Source organism: Enhydra lutris, unplaced genomic scaffold (assembly GCF_002288905.1).
Source record: "Enhydra lutris kenyoni isolate GAN:26980312 unplaced genomic scaffold, ASM228890v2 scaffoldscaffold14, whole genome shotgun sequence".
Classification (NCBI taxonomy): Eukaryota; Metazoa; Chordata; class Mammalia; order Carnivora; family Mustelidae; genus Enhydra; species Enhydra lutris.
Window position 1 is genome coordinate 13,551,529 of NW_019154098.1, and position 21,500 is coordinate 13,573,028.

Genomic DNA, 21,500 nt, shown 5'->3' on the forward strand with positions numbered 1-21,500 from the left:
CCCATCTCGCTATTTCTTAAGCTAAAAAGCATCAAAGAGGAGCTCAAGGAACATTCAGCTTCTCAGTGCTGAAAAGGTGCCACACTGGAAAGTCAAGATCTACAGTGGCCCAGGTGTCTCCCGAGGTGTGGTGTCAAATAAAAGCAGTTAGGCGTCTGACTCTTGGTTTCAGCTCAGGTCGTGATCTCAGGGTGGTGAGACCGAGCCCTGTGTCAGGCTCCACGCTAAGCATGGAGTCTGCCTGGGACTCTCTCTCCCTCTCCCTCTGTTCTGCCACACACTCTCTCTCAAATAAATAAATAAATAGATCTTTAAAAAATAAATAAATATGCATCCAAAAAAATGCCACCTTAGACTTGACTGCTCCCTTGTTTATATGGGGGCTGGTCACATCCCTGTTCACGTGCAGTCACACCACGAGGCTAGGGACGTTTACATGCCCTCAGCGTGTGCTGTACGTTCTTCCTTTAGCCTCATCCACAAACAGTGCTCAGGAGCTGGGGAAACAGGCTTGGGGAGAGGAAGTGTCGCAACAAGTGTCACCCTGCTGGGTAAGCAGGCAACTGAGAAGGGACGCGGCATCTGCCTTCAGGAACTCGGAAGCTGTCGTCTAGAAGGAGGCTGTTTAATTGGGAAGGTCCCAGGAATCAGAACCCAGAGAGCTTCGAGAAAGAGCTCACACCCCAGCAGAAGGAAGTGCATTAGAACAGTCAATGCCACCTTTCAGTGGTAGGAAGTGCCCCGTCGGTGGAGGTATTGAAGGGCACACTGGACAGACATGTGGCTGGGTTGCTACAACTGGAGAATCAAGTTATCTCATGGGCGGTTGTCCTGGACTGTGGCAGGGAGTCCATGAGTGGACCAGGTCTTAAGGATGTGCTTGCTCTGTCCTGTGTGCACTCCTCGAAGTCTCTACAACTAGCATGCTTCAAGTTCAAGTTATCTAACCTCTGTTCATCCCCTCCCACCCGCCGAAAAGCTAGATGACACATATGGCTGGCATACACAAAGTCTCCTTTCTCCATCGAGCCATCACCCAACCATTTACAGAGGACCCACTATGTGCCAGGCGCTGTGTGGGGAATGTGGATGAATAACTCAAGTCTCTAGATCCTTCTACCCCCTACAGCACAATGGGGCAAGTTCATCAATGACAGGGGAAACCGATGCACATTCGTGACTCCAGACGGTGCACCAGAGCAGCTGTGGAGGCCACGAGAGCTGGTGGCACGAGCATGCCCACTGGCAAAGGAGGCCAGAGGCCACAGAGCACAAATGACTCCCTAGGTCCACCCAGTGAGTAGAGAGCCAGCCTTCAAATCTAGCCAGCTCTGTCCAGCTGCGAAGGGCACCCTCTTTCCATGACGCTGCCAGGTGCCAGGAGACACGTTCCGGTACCAATAGGAGCCCCCTCTGTCAGGACAGTCAGAACTTGCCTCTGCCGTCTCCACTCCTCCACCCATAGCATAGCCTAGAAGGTCATTCCACCCATTTCTTTATATTTTACCACTGGCCCGATCCAATTCCGGCGGCACCAGCCACCCCGGATGCAGGCCAGAGCCGGGCCACGCTCTGATAACAGAGATGAAAGGCCACTCTGCAGTGTGCTTGACGTCCCAACAAATGTCAACTGCTTTCATCAGGAAAACCCCAAATTACCCGCTCTTACGCACAGTCTTTCATCTCCCACAGGGCAAGCAGAGGCTGCTTATTAGAAAAGCTGCCTTGTCCACAATCTCGCTGGTGGGGCTGTGGGTGGGGGACACGGGCCCCGTCCCCTCTCGGAATCCCGGCACTGGCTCTCGGAAGGGCCCTACTCTGGCCCTGGCCGCAGGCCACCAACTAACTGGACAGAGAGGAGCTCTGCCCTGGGCCAGCCACCGCCGCTGCAGGGGGACGGCGGTGCCAACGGACAGCCGTCCCCAGAGCTGGCCGCAGGAGCGCCATGCCCCCGCTGAGCCGCGGCTCTGCGCCTCCCACACACACAGCCTGCGGCCCCAGGAAACGGAGGTTTGGGACCACAAACATAAATGTACAGCAGGACTGACCAGCCCCTCTGTTTCTTCCTTCTTTCTTTTTCTCTCTCTCCTCCAGCAAAGCTGAGAGTTGAGAACTCCACATCACAGATTCCTGTGGCTACAAGGGGCCTCTTGAGGTCATCAACACGGTTCTCCCACATCAAGACAAGCCCGTCCTAAAGCTATCACAGGAGCCAGGCCGTAGTCCTCCATGAAGGGATCTCAGGGGAGGCTGCTGGCCTGCCTTGCTGCTATGAGAGCGGTCTGCGCCTTTCTGAATCATACCACCCGAGACATTTGATTTTCCTATTTTCTGCCAATACCTATGTCCTACTCGTGACTGTGAACTCTTACGACCTCCCGGTGTCCTCAGGACCTAGCATATTGCCTGGTTCAGAGGGGTTATCTAGTACACGTGGGTTACGTGTGGGTGGCTGGGTGAGTGAATGGGGGGGGTGGGTAGTTGTGTCAACAAGTGGGTGGGTCGAAGGGTGGGTAGGTCAGTGGGTAGATGGATTAAAGTTCAGGAAGAAAAGATAAAGACAAAAGATGGTTGCAATAAGGGGCTTGTACCAAGCACACCCACCATCAACTGTCAGAATCTTCAGATTTGGGGGCCAAAAGGAACTTGAGGGATCCTCCAAGTGTCATTTCCCCCCCCTTGTTTTGCATGAAAACAGAGACCCCGGATACAGGCTGCCGTGTCCAGGGTCACATGGAGTGAGCAAATCCACAGTAACACCTACTGCCTTGGCCACCTCGATCAGAAAGAAGAAATGGCTCTCCCACCAGCTGTCAGAACCGAAACAATGCTCACATCCCTGACTTGTACCCAGAGAGGCACCGCCTCTTACCTCCAACCCGGATAGCTTCAGCTGCGTGCTCCTGAAAAAGTGATGGGATCCAGCAGAAGAGGGCCCGGGGCCGAAGTGATGCAGCTCTTCCACCCTGATACGGCCAGATTCAGGCAACAGCCCAAAAACTTCCCGTCAGGAGCGTCAGCCCTCCCGCATCTGCGCTGGATCACACACCGCTGCAGGGGGAGGCGGGATCAAGCGGAGCACCTGTGGCTTCCTCCATGACGTCTTCCTGCAATAATTCCCACCACGCAAGAAAAAAGCAGCTAAAATCCAGAAACCAGAATGAAGCTGTCCATCTCCAGCTTGCATATGGAGAAGAGAGACAAATCAATCCCCAGTTGTTTCCTGACCACCTCCTACATGCTCGGTCCTGGAGCTGAGCACACACAAAGGACACGTACAAGCCTAAATCCTGGACCAAGCCCACAATTCAGGTCAAGGACTGCCTCCTGCCCCTTCATGCTCTCGTTCGGGCAGCAAATCAATACTGAGCACCAGTCACATGCCCTTCAGCTAGATTTTGGGGTTTGGGTCTGTTCTCTGCTGCGTATGCCAGAATGTTGACCTTGATTCAAGGAGTGACCCTGCCACCCCTCATGTCCATATGGTGCTTTTCCATCCTTCAAGTCCAGACACAGATACGGTCAGTCAGTCCTCACAACCAGTCCAGGGAAGATGCCTGAGTGTTGTCCCGCTCTCCCACAACACATTTAGGGAAACAAAGGTGCTGCAGGTTTAAGAGACTCATCCATGATCACACAGTAGGACTGTGCTCAAACATTCACCTTTCGTTTTCTCTCCGCTACAGATCTTTGCCTCCTTGGGAGGGAAGTGGGCAGTGTGTGTTGGAAAAAGATCTCTGTAGGCAGGTGGCCAGAGTGGACCGGGATTCAGAGGACGTGGGCATGAAGAAGGTAAGGGGCAGGCATCTCCCGAAAGGATATGAAGCTGAGGGAGGCTGAGCATAGTTCCCGACATGAGCTCATTCTGAAGCAAGGCAAAGCCAAACAAAAGCCTTTTGTGCTGGCCAGGAGGAAGAGTATGGAGAAGTGATCGGGTCGGACCCAGATAAGCCCATATTCATGTCTGTCGGTGCCTCCCTAACTGAGTGCCCTAACTGAGCCTCAACTTTCTCACCTGTATAATGGAAGTAACAGGGCCCATCCTATCTTTATCAAATTCACTGGGGTCAAGAGTCAGACATAAAGCAAATAAAGCATGTGTCCCATGTTTCCTCTTTTTACCCCTTGGAGACCTGCAGTGACGCCGGGTGTATTTGTTGTAGTTGAGGTGAAATTCACAAAAAACAAAAGTAACCATTTTAATACACACAATTTAGCGGCATGTAGTACACCCGTGATGCCGTGTGACCACCTCTTGTCCTTCTAGAACATTTCCATCACCCCAAGGTAACACCTCATCCCCATGAAGCAGGAACACCCCATTGCCCCCCAACCCGAGCAACCACCAATCTGCATTCTGTCTCTATTCTGGATGTTTCCTAAAAATGGAATTATGCAATATGTGATCTGTCATGCCTGGCTTTTTTCAATTTTCTGAGGTTCATCCATGTTGTAACATGTATCAATACCTCCTTTACATACGAGTGCGGTCGCTTGGTCACAGGGTAATTCTATAGCTAACTTTGTGAGGAGCCGCCAAGCTGTTTTCCACTGCGGCCGTCACCCTGTTACACCCCCACCAGCAATGGGCTCCAACGTCTCCACAGCCTGGCCAGCACCTGTTATTTTCTGCTCTTTTGAAAGTATGATTACAGCCATCCTAGCAGGTAGAAAGAGAGAGCTCATGGCTTTCATTTATACCTTTCCTTAATGACTAATGAAGTTAGGCATCTTTTCATTCACCAGCCATTTGCACATTTCCTCTGGAGAAAGGTATACTGAAGTCTTTTGCTCATTTCTAAATTCATTGTCTGTCTTTCTGTCGCCAAGTGCTCGGCTGGGTGGGGGCAAGGTGGTAGCAAACACTTCTGCTGCCTCCAGATGAATGATCTGGTGGTGATGGCCACCTCATACACAGGGGCCTGGAGCAGGGCAGCCCCGGGGGCAAGGCCCAGCCCCTCACTTAGAGAGGCTGCAGGCTCTAGAGAACACCCGGTCCTGGGATAAGCAACCCAGCAGAGCAAAGACACAGCTAACCTGGGCTGGGAAGTGGGACCTGTGAGGAAGTCGGAGGGGGTCCGAGAGAGGGCAACACTCGAGATGACTTAACACCTTCCACTGGCCTGAAGCGGCTAAGCAGGTGATTTGGAGAACCAGTGACCAGCTGGCTTCCATCTCCACAGCACAGAAAGGGGAGGAAGGGTGCACGGCAGGTGAGCTGAAGGAAAGGCTCCCAGCCCGGAGAGCACTATGGGGCCCCTGAACCTGACCGAATCTGTCAAGGCTTGGCACAGATCACAGACCAGCCAGGGGGCCAGTCCACCCCCACCCACGAGGCAAGCAGTGCCCCAGTGGGGCCTCCCGCTTCTCTGCTGCCATCCCCCACTAAAACACCATCTGCACCAAAGAAGTGGGACGGACCGCAGTCACACACGGCCCAGTATGAACCTGGGTGCCCCATGGCTTCCCGGAGCCAAAGAGCACACACCAGGTCAAGCTTGGTGGATGAATTTTCTGATCACCAAGCTTCAGAGGGAATCCTGGTTTGAACGCTGGGTCCTGGGAGCAGATGTGAAGAGGAAGCCATGCCTGAGTCTGAGGGGTAAAGCTCGCTCTCCAAGTCGGAGGAAAGCAGAGGCACTGTGGGGACACCTGCATGGAAAGACCAGCTGGAAGGGGTGATGCGAGCTGAGCCCAGAGGTCGGCAAGAAAGGGAGGAGATCTAAGAGTGACCCCGTATTTGGAGTCAGTGGACCTGAATTCAAGCCTAAAGCCACCACTTAGAACTTGCAGAATTCTGGAAAATTCCTTAACCACTCACAAGCCTTTCTTTCCTCATCCATCACAAGGGGAATTATTCAATCTTCCCAGTAGGAGAGTGGTGGGATAACATGGGGGAAGGGTCAACTCCAGCTTCATGGAGCCCTCCGCCGGCAGAGGGCCCACCTGTGTGAGCCTGGCAGCCACTCCCTGTTCAAATCCCCGCTCAGTCACCTACTCCCTGAGGGATCTTGGGCACGTGACTTAACTGCGTCAAGTCTTTGTTCATCTTTAAAATCGGAGTGGTGGTAACAGTAGCTATCACGTCAGGCAACTGTAGGGTTACGTGAGTTAGCACACATGAACCACTCAAGAGGCCCAGGAGGCACCCCCATACTGAGCTAACTCTTACGGTTAGACAGCCTTCGGGAAAGCAAACTGTGCGAGTGGCTAGTACAGATATCTGCAGTGAGCTGAATGCCGGCTCCAAAGCCTCACCCTGCAGGGTCACAGAATTTTTAAACAGGGGGATCTGTTGGCTCCTCTTGATGAAGTGAAGAGACAGCCCAGAGGCCCAGCTCCCTAGGGGCAGTCAGCCAGGTCTCCTCCAAAAACCAGTCCTGTCCCTGCCCCCAGCCCCATTCACCAACTGCCCACACAGCCGCACCCATTCTTTATCCCTCACGAGACAAGCACCACCCAGAAACCTGTGGTGAGCTTCAGTTAAAACAGTTTATGGCCAGGAAAGCTGCTCCTTCTGTCTTCGCCTAAGATAAGCGTAACCACAGACCGGAAAGGAGCCAGGACATCACCTGCAACACTGACTCCTGGTCACAACAGAGACGTTCTTGCCGTCCGTGAGCACGGCAGAGCGGGACCAGCATGCTCTCAGACACAGCCGGTGTTCAGCTCTAGTTCAGTGGCTACGTCTTCAGGCAAGTTCCTCAACACCCCTGGACATCAGTCTCCTCACCTCAGGGAATCCATGGGGGTTGTAATGATGATAAGGCTTAAGGCACCCCAGAGAGTGTCTGGTGCAGAGTTTCTTCCCAGATTCCAGCCCCGCACTGCAGAGCCGCTGGAGTGACAGCTCGCTAGAACTCCAGCCCTTGTAGAGTCTCTGCGAGGCCAGCAAGTTAAGTGCTGAAAGGCAGGACCAGCAGCCACAGGGCTCCGTTACATGGGTCAGAGAAGCCACGCTCAGGGGCACTCCTGGCTGCAGCTTTCCTGGTGAGAGCTCCCAGCACAGATGTGCCTGGATCTACTCAAATGACCCCAGCCAGGAAAGCAATGTCCAGAACAAGGACCATGTCCGTCAGCAAAAGGGAAAAGCTTCCAAGAGGAGCTGGGCAGATGCTGGAAACAAAAGGAGAGGTCACCTACTTCTGGGGTTCCTGCCTGTTCAGCCTCCCTGTGCCACCGATGGTTCAGATCAGGTGGAAGAGAGATGGGTGTCCAGGGTTCAGCCTACCCCAGACTCTGAGCATAATCCCCTGGCAGTGGTAACCTGTGGGACGCTGAAGAAAAGTCTGTACCCCTATCTCTTCCCAGAACCCTCGGTGGTTAACAGCACAGGCTCTGGAGTGAGACTGCTGGGGCTGGAATACCAGAGCAGCCACTTAGCTGTGTGACCTCAGATATTACACTCAACCTCTCTGATCCTGTTTTCCTTGCTTGTAAAATAGGGCTAATGACAGCACTGCATCTCCTAGGATGACTTCAGGAATTAAGTTCTAGAACAGATGGCCAGGACTTAACCACTAGATGAATGTCGGCTATGACTATTAGCTACTAATCTAATTATTACATCAGCCAGTCATTTGACTTCACTGATCCAACTAGTGCGGGCTTTGCAGATGTCTGTCTGATAGCGATTTCCCAGCGAACGAAGACAGTTCAGAAAGAGGGAGGCTTTAGCATTCTCTGCCACATTCCTACAAGCTCAACCATTTCTGCTCAGGATTTCACACCTGCCCCAGAGTTTCTTATCCCCAGTTTGCAGATGCAGACACCAAAAATAAGTGGCCCAGGAAACAGAAAGCAAGTCAATTCTTTCAGAACAAAAACAAGCTTCAAAAGCATCCCCTCCTGGTGCACATTTTCACCACCACCACCCCCATTTCATGCACACCTACTCCCAACCCCCGGCACCCCAATCCTCCTCTCCTGAGTCGAGGGTGGAGCCTGCCTAACTAAGCACCCTGCCAACTGTTCTTCCTGCCCTAACTGTGGCAGGGTTGACCTAGGGCAAGTGTAAGCCTGAGCACAGTGTGCCTGGGCCCACCCCTGCACCTCACCCCCAGCACCTGGCGGCTTACCCCCGCACGCACAGCCTCTCCCCAGGCCTCATCAGAAAAACTGACACCCACTCTGGCACCGCAGGCACACACCGAATCTTGGCCACGGTGCCCACTGCAGCACCTGCAGGGCTGACGTACAAACAATCCTTGAAGAACACGAGCACGAGTGCCCTGCTTCTGTCTGGTTCCAGAAGCCTGAGGCCCAACATTTTCCTCACCACCCTCCGCTCCTGGAGGCTGGTTACTGCCTCCCAGAGGGGAGTCCTGGTTCCCTCTCTCATCCCAGCGTCTCTGCAGGGGCTGCCCATGGTCCAGTTTTCCAGCACGCAAGCCTCCGCATCCCAGGACCCCATGCCCTGCACTGCACCACCATGCCCACTAAGGACCGCACTGAGCTCCCCACCCCCCACAAGCAGAGCTGCAGTTTGTAGAGGTGCATCGCGTCCACCTAGCTTTTAAAGGAAAAACAGTGGCCCATGGGTCTCCCTCCAGAGAGCTTCCCACACGTGCTCAACATTATGCATGTACTAGCTCATTAAAATCTTCTCCAGATGTGAACGCTAGCTTTATTTACTCCCATTCTGCAGCTAGGGACACTGAGGCTCAGAGAAGTATCTGGTCTCGGGTTACATGCTCGTCGGCAACAAAGCCATGATGCAAACTCAGGCCTCCTCACGCTGAGACACATCATCTGAAACACTGTATTAGACTGTTTTCCTGCTGTTTTACCCAATTTAGGGAGGGACAGGTATGCCATTCAAGTAGCTTCCTTGAGAACACAGCAGACATCCATATATACCCATTGATTATCAGAACGATAAACAGCAGCCAATCTATTAAGGGGGAAAGTGGCCTGTGTGACCCCATCCCCTTTAATTCGGAAAAGTCTCAACCAGTCTCTTGAGAGTCCCTCCAGCACCACACATGGGCTGGCCCCACACTAAGGGCTTTGAAATACAAGGTGAGCCCAAACCTGGTCCTCCCACCAGAGAAGCTTCTAGGCCCACGGGAAAGACAGACCCATGCGGCAGGAGCACGCTGGAGCAGAGCAGGTAAATGCCTGTGAGCGAGGGGGAAGGGGCAACAAGCCCTGCGGGGGGAGCCAGAGGAGGCTGGGTCTAAAGTCAAGGTCGGTGGGGACTGGAAACGGCAGAAAGCACCCTATCAGGATGTCCATCCCCTCTCCCCACTTGATGGTGCCATGCTTCACCTCCAGTGACAGCGGCCCCACTGCCACACCCCCAGGTCCAGAGACCTCGGGGGACTCTTCCATCCAGAGAAGCAGGCCAGGAAGCCGGCTGTCCCGAGAGTTCCAATCTGAAGGTCCTGGAGTATTGAACCAGAGGTCCCCCCAGGGGTGGGGGTGGATGGAGAAGCAGGTGCGGAGCCCCGGAGACGACAGGAACACTGGCACGTGCACAAGTCACCCGGCCAACACGGCGAAGGCCGGCCAACAGAACACGAGGCCTGGGACGCCTGGAGACGACCGCACATGAAGACCGAGGCTGGGCTGTGCTTCCTGGAGTCCTACCATATGATGCCTCCACACGTGACCCAGAAAAAGAAAAAAGGCAAATTCCAGAAAGATGAGGCAGCCACAAAATGAAGATTGAGAACGGCATGAATGATGCGTGATGGAATTCCCTCCCGAGTCACTGGAAGGCACAGGAACCCAACTCCAGGCTGAGGGAGGCCACTCTTGCCACGTGAATCAGCCCCTTGTTCACTGCTGGGGAGAAAGTTAAACCAGGAAGAAGCTGGGTATGGACTGTGCACCCTCCTCTCCTGTTCCTCCCTTCCCTCAGCCGCTGCCCCTTCCCCATCCCAGCCCCACCACTGCTTCCTTCCTTGCCGCCGCCACAGATCTCTGGCTGGGACCCCACATCCACCATCCCTAGAAGGGTAACCAAGAAAACAGGGTCCTTTAAAGTGCCGAGGACTTTGTGGGAAAATATAAAGATTCCCCATTTCTCTTTCTGCAGCCCAGTCTTACTGACCCAGATCTGGTCATCTGAGCCTCCGTGTAATAACCCGACTCCATCCACAATGCGGTCAGCATTGTCCGTAGGTTTTTTCCTGCTCACCAGCCCTGCCTGCCTCCCTGATGGCCACCAGGCCCCTGTCCACCAGCAAACCAATGCAGTGGGGTGTAGCTTCCTATCTCCATCACACCCACCCCAACAGAGCAGTTGACCTCTGGGGTCCCTTCAGGACAACAGGACTGTTAGTGTAGCAGGCTAGTGTCAATTCCATCAGGTGGGAAGATCCAGCCTCCCATAGGGCCCCTGTGTCCATTTGGGACCAGAGGCCTGGCATCTCGCGTGATAGGTCGTGATGTTTCTGGGGTAGGGAGCAGGCAGCCTGGGAAGCGAGGTCAGGAGTCGCAGGGAAACTCAGAATCCCAGGTTAGAACTTACGAGCCCGGAGCCTAAAACTGTTCTGAGGCTCTGTTTTCACACCAGTGAGGTGAGAGTCACCCAGCATTTACCTCTTGGGGTTGCTGGAAGCTTTATTTAAGTCTTGGAGCATAAAAGCATTCAATAAAGGGTAATTAATATACAAGCACCATGCCACCAACGTCCATATATCCACACCCTCTTCGATCCTGCACCCAAGCCCTTGCCATTGCACAGAATGGACAGAAATAAGACTCAAACATTAGGCCATGGACGCATCATGAGAACACAGACTTCTCCGGGCAGTCAAAGCTTCCCCTTAGCTGCTGATGCCCCTCTCACCCCAACATCTGAGAACACAGGACATCAGGAGCATCCCTAAGCCATATCTTACCCATTCATCACACCAAAGGGGGACAGCCTGCCCTGCCCAAGCCTAAATGTCCCCTTTACCTTTTCTGCTATCGAAACATTATTTGTCCTCAGGAAAATGCAAGAAGCCAGTGCTCTCTGAATGCAAAATGCAGTGTCAGCTGAGAACCTCAAAGCCAGTGGGAGGTGTTTCTTTCAGTGCTACCTGGAGAGCTAGTGCAACCCCAGGAAGGGCTTCATTCAGCCTGCAGACAGCAGCTGGCCAGTTTCTTCCTATCTCACTCTGGCTCTCGAGACTTTTTGCAAGAATGCCCATAACACATGGTCGGTCCACACAGGCATCGCTTGCCGGGCAGGGAAGAAGGACCAGGCTTATCCCAAGACCTGCCGTAAACTGACTGACGGTCAGCCAGTTCCTGACTGGCTCTGAATCCCCGTGGGGTCACCTGGAAAGACCAGGGTGCCCAATGCACCCAAGCTTCATCCAACACTTGGTAGGTGATGGTGCCATGCTGAAGGCTTCATGTAGCATCTCATTTAAACCAAAAGGCTGACTTAAGGCAGCTGAGATTACTATAACAATATGCCGCAGTCAGGGGCTTCAACCACCGACCATTACTTCTCACGGTTCTGGAGGCTAGAGTGCCAGCAGATTCTGTCCTTGGTGAGGGCTGGCTTCTTGGCTGGTGGGTAGCCACCTTCTCGCTGCTCATGGGTCTCCCCTTGGTGTGAAAGCATACAAAGAAACAGAGATCTGTCTTCCTGTTTTCAAAGACACTGGTCCCATCGCAGGTGGGGAGGTGGGGGGCACCCTCATGACCTCCTGTGAGCTGGATCACCTCCCAAAGGCCCCACTCTGAATGCCATCCTTGAGGCTTAGGGCTTCGACATAAACGTGTGAGGAAGACACAAACATTCACCTCAACAGAAGAGCTATGGTGACCCCATTTTACAGATTTGAAAACAGAGGTCAAGGGAAGTTAAGTAACTTGCCCAAGGTCATCCATCCAACAAACAAAAGGGCCAAGACTAGCACCAGACCCCCTGAAGCTACTGCACTCTGTGACCCAGGAGACTTAGACCACAGTGTCAGGTAACCCGGCACTTCCACTCCTCACCTGCAGAACAGGAGTGACAGCAACAGCCTCCCGGTGCTGCTAGAGTGACTAAATAACGTGAAGCCATGAAAGCCACCCAATGGAAGCAAACACGTACTCAACGAACCCACAGGGCCTGGACTTCTCAGCACAGGGCCCTGCATGTACTAGGTGTGTGACAAAGACGAATCAAATGGGAAGACCTTACCTGGCTGTTAGGAAGGGCCACCCCTCCAGACACTTAAAAATATGCACCCTGGACGCGTTCTCTTCTCCGGATGTGGCTCCCCCTGGCCCTCACCCCTGGGCACCGCGTGGTGGCCTGCACCCCATCCCCAGTAGAGACAGTGATGCCTGCAGGCGGAAGGCGTGGGCAGCCAACAACAAAGCAGGAGAGGGAGGGCATGGTAACCCCTCAGGTCAGGGATAGCAGGGTGCCATCAAGTGCTGGGAGATGGGGCTCCCAGTGCTGACTGCAGGAACACCCCAGAACAGCCATGGTGTGGGGTCACCCGAGTCCTAGCAGGGGGTGCTCCCAGTGGAGCCTCGTGAGCACTGCCCTTCTCTATATTCTATATTTTCCCCAAAGACCTTTATTAGTTTTACCATCAGAGAAAAGGTTTAAGAAGAAAACGGGCTATCTCGCAGTATACACATTATTTTCCCCGTACTAAATCCTAATTTTCCATTCCTAATCATTCAAAAAAGGGGAGGGAAAAAAGCCTCAAACCTTGTGTCTGATCCTCCCTCACCCTTTCGTTTCTCTCAGCTTTTCCACGGCACGGATCTTCCTTCCGACACTCTCTTCCCCACACGGTCCACAAACGCCCCTGCCGCAGCCTGGCCTCCTGCTCTCCTTTACTGCTTCTGAGACACAGGCTTTGCTGGAAGCCCCATTCCTGGCTGAGACTGGCTCCTACGACGGTCACGGGGATACCCGTGTCCCCCATGGTGGGGACCCGCCTGCACGGACATGGCCTTGGCCAGCCCCCCAGGAGCCAGCCTCGTGATACCCAGCCTGGTCCTGCCACCCCTGGCTTTCAGCGCACTCTCAGTGCCTTTTTCTCCACCACCCCCATCTGTTTTTCTCTCCACTGACCTCTCTTTGGCAGAGGGCAGCCGTGGCAGGGCCTCCTCTACGCCCTAACCCTGGTCCTGCCCTCCATGCCAATCTCATCTCCTTCCAGAACTCACCCCGTTCAACAAGTAATGAGCGGACGCTGGTACCATGCACTATCGACTGGACACAGACACGGAGCAGGGGCGAGCATCACTCGAAGAGCTCTCCAGCTCACAGAGAGACACCTCCCAGCCCCCAGCAAGTGGAGGATCCCAGCTGGACGGCAGCAGGGCTTCCCCTGATGAGGCAGAAAGCATGCATTCCTGTGCATCAAGCCCTGGGGACACCCGCAAGTGCACTGGGAGGTTTGTGCAAAGAAGTGTCCCCCAGCACTGTTTACAGTAGCAAAAACCTGTTAACGACCCAAAACCCACCAGGCGGAGCAAACAGCAGCAGCAGCAGCGGCAGCAGCGGCATCCAAACAGAACAGACTAAACAGAGCAGAGTGCCATGACCACGTGCCTACACAAGGCCACCACCACAGGAGTCGGCAAACAGGAGAACGGGTGCCAGAAAAGGTCTCCAGACGGATCTGTAAGAAAAGGGTGAGCCACGACGGACCACAGCCCGCCTTCAGAAGAGTGGTACTTCTGGGAAGGGAAGGGAAGGAGCTGCAAGGAGAGAAGAGAGCCCACAGGCTTCCACTGTATCTCTAAATTATTCTTATTTCTTCAGAAGCAATGATCTGAATCACACAGGCCCCCTCATTTAACCCCGGTTCGTCCTGGAGTAGGAATGGGGGAGTCTGTTAAATGACCCTCTGCAGCTTTTCACTTTGTGTCTCAGATCTGGATGGCATGCAAAGGACAACACCCCCACCGAGCAGATTCTAGAGCCTGGCAAGTCAGTCTGAATGATGCGGGAAGCAGAGGACAGCAGAGCCGGCAGCACTCACAGTGTGTCCAGCCTCCTGGCACGGCTTCTGAGGGACGCACGTCCCAGACACACTTCTCTGGCTGCCTGGTCTTAACCTTGAGGAATGTGCTTGAACCCGCCACCTATGCCGCCTCTAGACTCCACTGTCAAGAGATCAGGCTCAGCCATCACACAGTCCAACAGCCACATGGGCCGGCTCTTGGGCACTTTAGAGAACTCATTTGGTCCTTTCAGCAAGCAGATGAGGGACAAGAGCCACAGACCACCACCACATTGAAGGACTAGAAGTTAGAGCCTCAGAAAAGTCCCAGGAACCACCTGAGATGACTCAACAAGTGGAAACAGGACAGTCACAAAAGGGACCCAACTGGCAAATCTGACGTAAGTTCAGGTTCAGAGTCTGGGAGTCATAACCAGCCAGGCTTAACATCTCAGGTCTTGTAATTTTCACAAGAACCAGCTACAGGAGGAGGAAACTAAGGTCCACAAAGACCAAGTGTCCCATCCAAGGTCACACAGCCAGGAAGCCCCAAGACACACATGGTCCTTGACTTTCTAGCGTTTCCTGGGCAACCTCTTTAGAGCAGTTCTCCATCGGGAAAATTCTTTTTATGATGAGCATCATCACGTTCTCTGAAAATGCAGCACAGTTTCCAGGGCTCCTGGGTGAGTGGAAAGCTGGGGGTTTGTTCTGGTTGATGTTTATTTGTTTACGTAGCCTGCTAAACCCTGTCCCTACTTCTGAGGGACTCAGAAAGCTCACCAGAGCAGCTGCTCTGGTTGGAGCCAGATAAGCCTCCATGGGGGAGGGAAGGGTCAGGGCAGTTCCTAGTAATCAGGTAGAGTTGACCCCCTCTCCCCAGAAGCCCCACCCTGTGGGGAGTCATAGATGGCGGCAGATAGGGCAGACACATAGCTGATAGGGAAAGACCCCCACCCCCAGCCGCTGTCCTGCAAAACCAGGCAATTTGAGCAGACAAAGGAAGGGGACAAAGCCTCCCCAGCGCCCACCCACCAGAGAGCAGCCAGGGCAGACTGGAGCAGATGCCACGCAGCTCCTGGCAGGTCCGCACCCGCCACCCTGAGTCCCGGGGGCCACAGACATAGATGGAGCTGGGCACAGACCAGCCCCAGCCACTGTGGCCCTTCAATGACAGCAATTTCCCCGCCCCATTCTGGGTTCCAAAGCCTTTCCCCTGAAGTTTCCATTAGCCGGAAAGGGAGAATGCCTCTGCAAACTGTATCAGGCAACAAGGACCCACCCCCTTCATCCGGTTAGTCCTGAAGTCAGAATCATAGCAAAAGCTTGCTTGCTTGCTTGCTTGCTTTCTTTCTTTTCTTTCTTTCTTTCTTTCCTTTCTTTCCTTCTTTCTTTCTTTCTTTCTTTCTTTCTTTCTTTCTTTCTTTCTTTCTTTCTTTTTCTTTTTTTAAAGGCACCTGAGTCAGGGCGCCTGGGCGGCTCAGGCGGTTAAGCATCTGCCTTTGGCTCAGGTCATGATCTTTGGGCCTGGGATAGAGTCCACATCCGGCTCCTTCCTCGGCGGGGAGCCTGCTTCCCTCTCTGCCTCTGCCTGCCTCTCCCCCTGCTTGTGCTCTCTCCCTCTGTCAAATACATATATAAAATCCTTAAAAAATAAATAAATAAAGGCATCTGCGTCTTTCAAATTTCTCACACAGGCCCTTAGTCCCTCTCCCCACCTTTATAGCTGAGAATTATCCCCTCAACTTTTTCAAATATGCTCTCCTTCTCCCATGATGGCCTGCCTTGCCCACCCTGGTGGCTCCAATGCCCTTCTCAGGTTAACCAGGCCCCACAGGGAAGAGACTCAAAGTCAACCACCCTGGCCCAGACTCCCCGTGGCCAAGGCCACAGTCGTGCCCCATCACGTGAGAGCTGCTTTATGGAGCTGCTACAATCCTTTGATTGCCTCCAAACTTGCTCAGGGATGACAGGGGATTGGGGAAAGTGTGGGAGGTCAAGCAGAGACCCTTCTGGAATCCGCTCCCTTCATTAACTTCGGAATTCCTCAGGCCAGTGTTTTCTCAAGCCCCGAACACTCACCAGGGAGACGGAGCTGAAATCCTCACAGCCACAGGCTCCAGCTTAAAAAGCCAGGACCCGGTTTCCTGGGATAAGGGACAGGTGAGGCCAGCAGCCACCAGGCCCCCACAGGGAGGAACTAACATTTAGAGAGTAATCACTAGCTGACCACACTGAGTTAAGAACTAGAGACTCAGCAGTGCCATGGTTCCCACTTTGCAGATAAAGAAAGTGAGGTTCAGAGAGGTTTAGGAACCAGAACTAGATCACACAGCTATGGAACGGCAAAGCTTCAAAACCTGGTTGTGTTTTGCTCTAAAGACCACATTCTCCCAGTAATTGCAGGTATCACTCTAAGAGCGCAAGGATCTCATCTGACACTCCCTCCTCATCCTGGAGCCCTCACTGCGAGGTAGGCTGCTCCGTAGCTAGCGCCTGGAGCTCAGGCAGGCCACTTAAATTAGCATTAAGGCTTGTGTGTAATTCAGGAACTGGAGATTGCAAAGGACACCAAAAAAAGGTCTAAGCTGACCTCCCTGCAGCACTGCCTTGCTAAGGCAGTCCCACCACCAAAACGCATGCACCTTTAGGATGCATTAGGGATCCACATCAAAGGTGGAGACATAGCAAGGCCTCAATAAATGTTTGCCAAATCCGTGGTAAAAGAACTAGCAATGTCAAGGTCTTCTGCATCTTCTATACAACCCCAACAAAATCACCATCCCTACCCTGTCTAACAAGCTTCCTATAAAGACCACCTCCTGGGGCTCAGCTGGTAGAGCGTGCAGATCTTGATCTCGACTCGACGTTGTAAGCCCAACACGTTGGGTGTAGAGATTACTTAAAAATAAAATCTAAAAAAAAAAAAAAAAAAAAACTACATCTTGTCATAAATTTTTCTCAATGTTTATAATCCAGAAGTTGTTCTTTTTCAACAGCAGACAGGTTTCCCTCATTTAGACCGAAGTGCAAACTACAGCCTATGGGCCTATGGTCGGTTCTTATAAATAAAGTTTTATTGGAACACAGCCATGCCCGTTTATTTACCTACTGGCTATGCCTGCTTTCCAGACGCAGAGGCAGAACTGACTAATGGTGACAGAACTCTGTGTCCTGAAAAGCCAAAAACATTTACTACCCAGCCCTTCACAGAAAAGTCTGCCAACCCTTGACATACGCAGACAAATATAACCTACCCAGTGTGTTGGGCTAACTAGAAAGAGCAGAATTTCATACTAAATTTTAGTAACTCGCTCATCCTCAATGCTCTTTATTTCTGTATGCCTACAAGTTCTGATCTTCTAATTCCATTTCAACACTTTATTTAAACATAGCTGGTATTCCCTGTGCGCTTATTACATGTCAGGCCCTGAATTAAGCCCTTCAATATGTTCTCTTATGTAATTCTCACAAGGAACCCACGGGCTAGGTAACATTATCCTCTATTTACCAAGGAGAAATGAGTGAAAAAGAATGAGTGAATGAGTCACCACTTGACTTCATAGGCGGAATATTTACTCTTTCATAATTCAACCTCAGACAGTGATCCAGGAGGTGACTGGAAAACTCTGGGTGCTCAATAAATACAATACGTTGCCTGGGCCATGATCAGGGGCTGCCGTCAATTCAAGCAGAATTACGGGATCATGAAGTGTCATGGTTCTGCAATTCTGTTTTCCCACCTAGCTTCGGAATGAGCCGTGTGGTCCCTGCGCCGTGCATCCTCTGTATTTCAGGAGGATCGCGGTGAACGAGGGTGCAGACGTGTTCCGACACGAAGCAGGGTGTAGACCCGTTGCGTCCGGGGCAGAGAGACACGTTCTCTGGGAACGTGGCTAGAGCCGTGCAGCCGAAGGAGCACAAACAGCAGAGGGGACTGCCCTCCAATTTGGCCCTCTTCAGGAGGGCTGTGTTTACTTGCTGTGGTCACCTCAATATCTTTGCAAAATTGGCTTTTTTCTTTTTTTATCTCAAATATCTAAGTCCTAAGCTGTGACAGCTGCACAAACAACCGGTCTCCTGTGTTGTGATCTTTTCCTAATTCAAGAGAAGGTAAATATAAAACAATTTTTTTTTTAAACTCAGCCTGTCCCTCAATAACCTACAGGCACTTTGCACACCCCCCCGCACACTGAGAACCAATGTTCCAGCAGGCGAAGGGAGGCGGAAGGCTAACAGACTGGAGAGCAGGTACCAGCTTCTCCACTCTCTCCAGAGATAAGTGATAAGTTGGGAAGCTCTCTGGATCTCTCTGAGCCTCAGTTTCTTCATATAGAAAAGGGGCACCACACCCATCTCGCTGGATTGGAAGGTTAAGCAGGCACATTTCCAGACATTAATAAGCACCAGCCACGATGCAGTCCCATGGCTGTTCATTGAGAAGCCTGGGCTCCAGACCCAGTCTGGAGAATGAGTCGCAGCCCTTCCCTCAGCCTAGCCTGTGTAGACTCCAGGGGACCCGGGCTCCCCTGTTGGTAGGTCTAGGGCAATAAGCCATCTCTAGAAACGCTGGCTTGGGGTGTCTGTGTCGGTGGGACAGTGGCACTGCACCCCGAGCCCCAGGATGACTGTATGTACTGTCCACCACCACGGATTCCCGTGAAAATAAACAAACAGAGGGTCAGGCCTGCGCTAGCAGAGTCTGGGGTAACAGAGCTTGACGAGACACAGGCTCCTCCAAGCAGATAAAGATGGACTTGTGAGATAAGGAGATGAGGCCAAGCTCATGTGCCCCACGCGGAAATGCAAGCTGTCCATGTGGCTGCAAAGGAGGATGTGGAGGGGCTGCTGCAGATGCAGGAAATAGCACCAATTCACCAGCAGTGGTACCAGCACCAGGACCAGGACCAGCAGGACCAGCAGCACTGTCCACCATCTAACTGATAAGACCAAGGAACACTGGGTCTAGTCTGCCCAGCAACCGCAGTTTGCACCTGCCCTCCCAGACCAAGTGTTAGCACGTAGCTTTCACTCGCAAGTGTCCAGACTTAGAAAGCAGGTGGTTTCCCTACTAGTCAGGGATATGAAGGCCCAGATTAGAGAGGTAACCTGCCCGAGATCACACCGTCCTCACCAGGGACCAAGAAGGAAGCAGAAATGGGTCCCTCAGCTCCAGGCAGGGAGGACTCGTGGCTTTGGCTTCCAAGAGAACTGTTCAAATCCTGCCTTGTGCTTGTTCAAATACCTGCTCTGCCTTTCTGCGCTCCAGCTACATCAAGAGGAAAACATCAGACTAACCGTGCTTACCCCACAGGTGTGTTCTGGCCTTAGAATGGAATAGTGTCGGTCACATGTGTGGCTTACGAAATGGTGGTAATTTCTCTGTCACTGTCCATAGGGTACAAGCCTGCAGGTGTGGGGCAGGGACTCAGCGGCCAGAAAGGAGGGACCCAGCGGAGTCTTATTCCTGACCAGGACCATTCTGTGTCTTCTGATGCAGAGCCCACCCTTGTCTTCCCAGGAAGAGCAGGAGATAACCCAGACCACCACAATGGGTTTGTTCTGGGGAGCAACCGATAAAAAGAGAAGCGGGGTTCTGGGTCATGTGATAAGTGGGGGCACAGCTGCCACAGCGGGAGGGACAGGGAAAAGAGCAAGGGGGGCAAGAGGCCTGGGGCAGTGCTGTGCCTTGGTGTTCCCAACTCACTCTTCCAGCAGAGGCCCTCGGGTCCCCGGACTGGCCTGATCACCCCTGCAAGCCCAGCCAAGCCTCCCCGTCCTCAGAGTGCTCCCAGACCTTCACCAGCCCCCTCAGAGGAGTCCCCTCCCCATCGTGTTTGTCCATGGTATGGTGGGCAGCACACCCATCATAGGGGGCTGCAAATCCCCACCTACCCAGGGGCACAAGCGCCTCACAGGCCGTAGGCTTCCAGGGGCTGGACCGAAATCCCAGCCCCCCAAAATCCTGCCTCCTCACACAGGAGTGAGTTCTTCCTGAAAGTCTGTGTCTCCCGGAGGACAAAGAGGGTACCCAGTGCCGAGGAGCCCAGGAGCATTCCTCAGCAGGCAGTGCTACACACACACACACACACACGTGAGCACACATGCGCGCACGCACACACACACACACATACATGCACACACACACATGTCCTTCTAAAGACCTCAAAGGAATAGCCTTTACTCTTCTGCTGAACTGGCGTGATTCAGCATAAAGCTCCTGGCTTCCTGCTCAGTGAACGTCGGGTGAGTTACGCAGCCCCACCAAACCTCCCAGCTCTCAGCTGTGCAGTGCGCACACCACTGCCCCTCAGCAGGACCATTGGCTGATGAAGTTATACAGATGCTCAAAAAGAGAGTGCTTCCCTCTGTCTGACCTCTTCAGGAACACCGAAATAAAACCACTGAGAGTCACCCTGTGATCTGATCAAGCGAGATACAATAAATAACATGCCTCCAGGGCAAGACAAACCCATTTCCTAACCTCAGAAGAGGCAGCTTTCCAGGGTGGGGGAGAAAGACACGCAATCAGACAACCTGTGTAAGTGAACACCACATCACATCTAGGCGCTCTGATTTAAACCTGTGGAGAGAGACCAGAGGGACAGTATTTCCACCAGGAGATTGAGGAAAGCCTCGCTGCAAAGTGCCACTGGGCAAGAGTGGAACTGCGAACTCAGGCAGAATCGAACCCCAGGCCCCACTTCACTGTGGTCTTGGCAGCCACCCCAGGTGGTCCCAGGTGACCTGTACCGGGACATGGGTAGTTTGAGCTGCCATTGTCCTATGGGGAGCCCAGTGCCAAGGCAACATCTCTCTGTCACCAATGTCATAGCTGCCAAGTTGGGACAGGGGTGGTGGGGTGGGGAGCCAGTCCTTCTGCTTGCCAACTGCAGAACTTCCACGGGCCCTTGTGGCCAAGTTCAAGTCTGGCTGCTCCTTCCCTCACGTGGACACAAGGCTCCTTTCCCTTGTCTGCTATTGCCTTGCCACTCGGCCCTCCCAAGGGCTCCAGGGCCTGTGATCTGTGATCAACCGTCCATGCCAACCAGCCAGCACATCCCACCTGACTCTCGTTCACGGCCCACACAATACCCACCCACTCCAGAAGCCTCTCCCCGAGCCACAGTGACGCTGCCACGTGCAAGGGTCTGCTGTGTGCCAAACACAAGCATCTATTCTGTGATCCTTGATACCAGCCCTGCAAAGAATGATGACACATCCCCTCTACTGAAGAGAGAAAGGGAGAGGCATGCAGCAGTCACCTGGCCTGAGTCACACGGCAGGTACAGGGCAGAGCACCCAACCCAGGCCTTCTGGCTCCACCAGCCGCCTGACAACTCTCAACAGTATGTTTCTCGCTCTAAGCACAGAGCCACGCACACTTTCCCTATTTATTCTCAATGTCTTCATTCACTCTCCATCACGCCTCCATGCCCTTTCTGCAGCAGGAGACACTATACTCTGTCTTCCAGACCCCCGCCTTCAGGGCACTTGTGGTCTGGTGCCCGGAGACTGGCCCGTGAGCCCGGCCGTCAGCCCCCGCCTTCAGGGCACTTGTGGTCTGGTGCCCGGAGACTGGCCCGTGAGCCCGGCCGT

The 21,500-nt window shown here is 53.2% G+C and overlaps 1 long non-coding RNA gene across 2 annotated transcripts in view; it reads right to left on the reverse strand.

Moving 5' to 3' along the window:
• The window catches only part of LOC111146782, a 223,925-nt gene that overhangs the window by 133,787 nt on the left and 68,638 nt on the right, over positions 1–21,500 (reverse strand). The window lies entirely within an intron of this gene.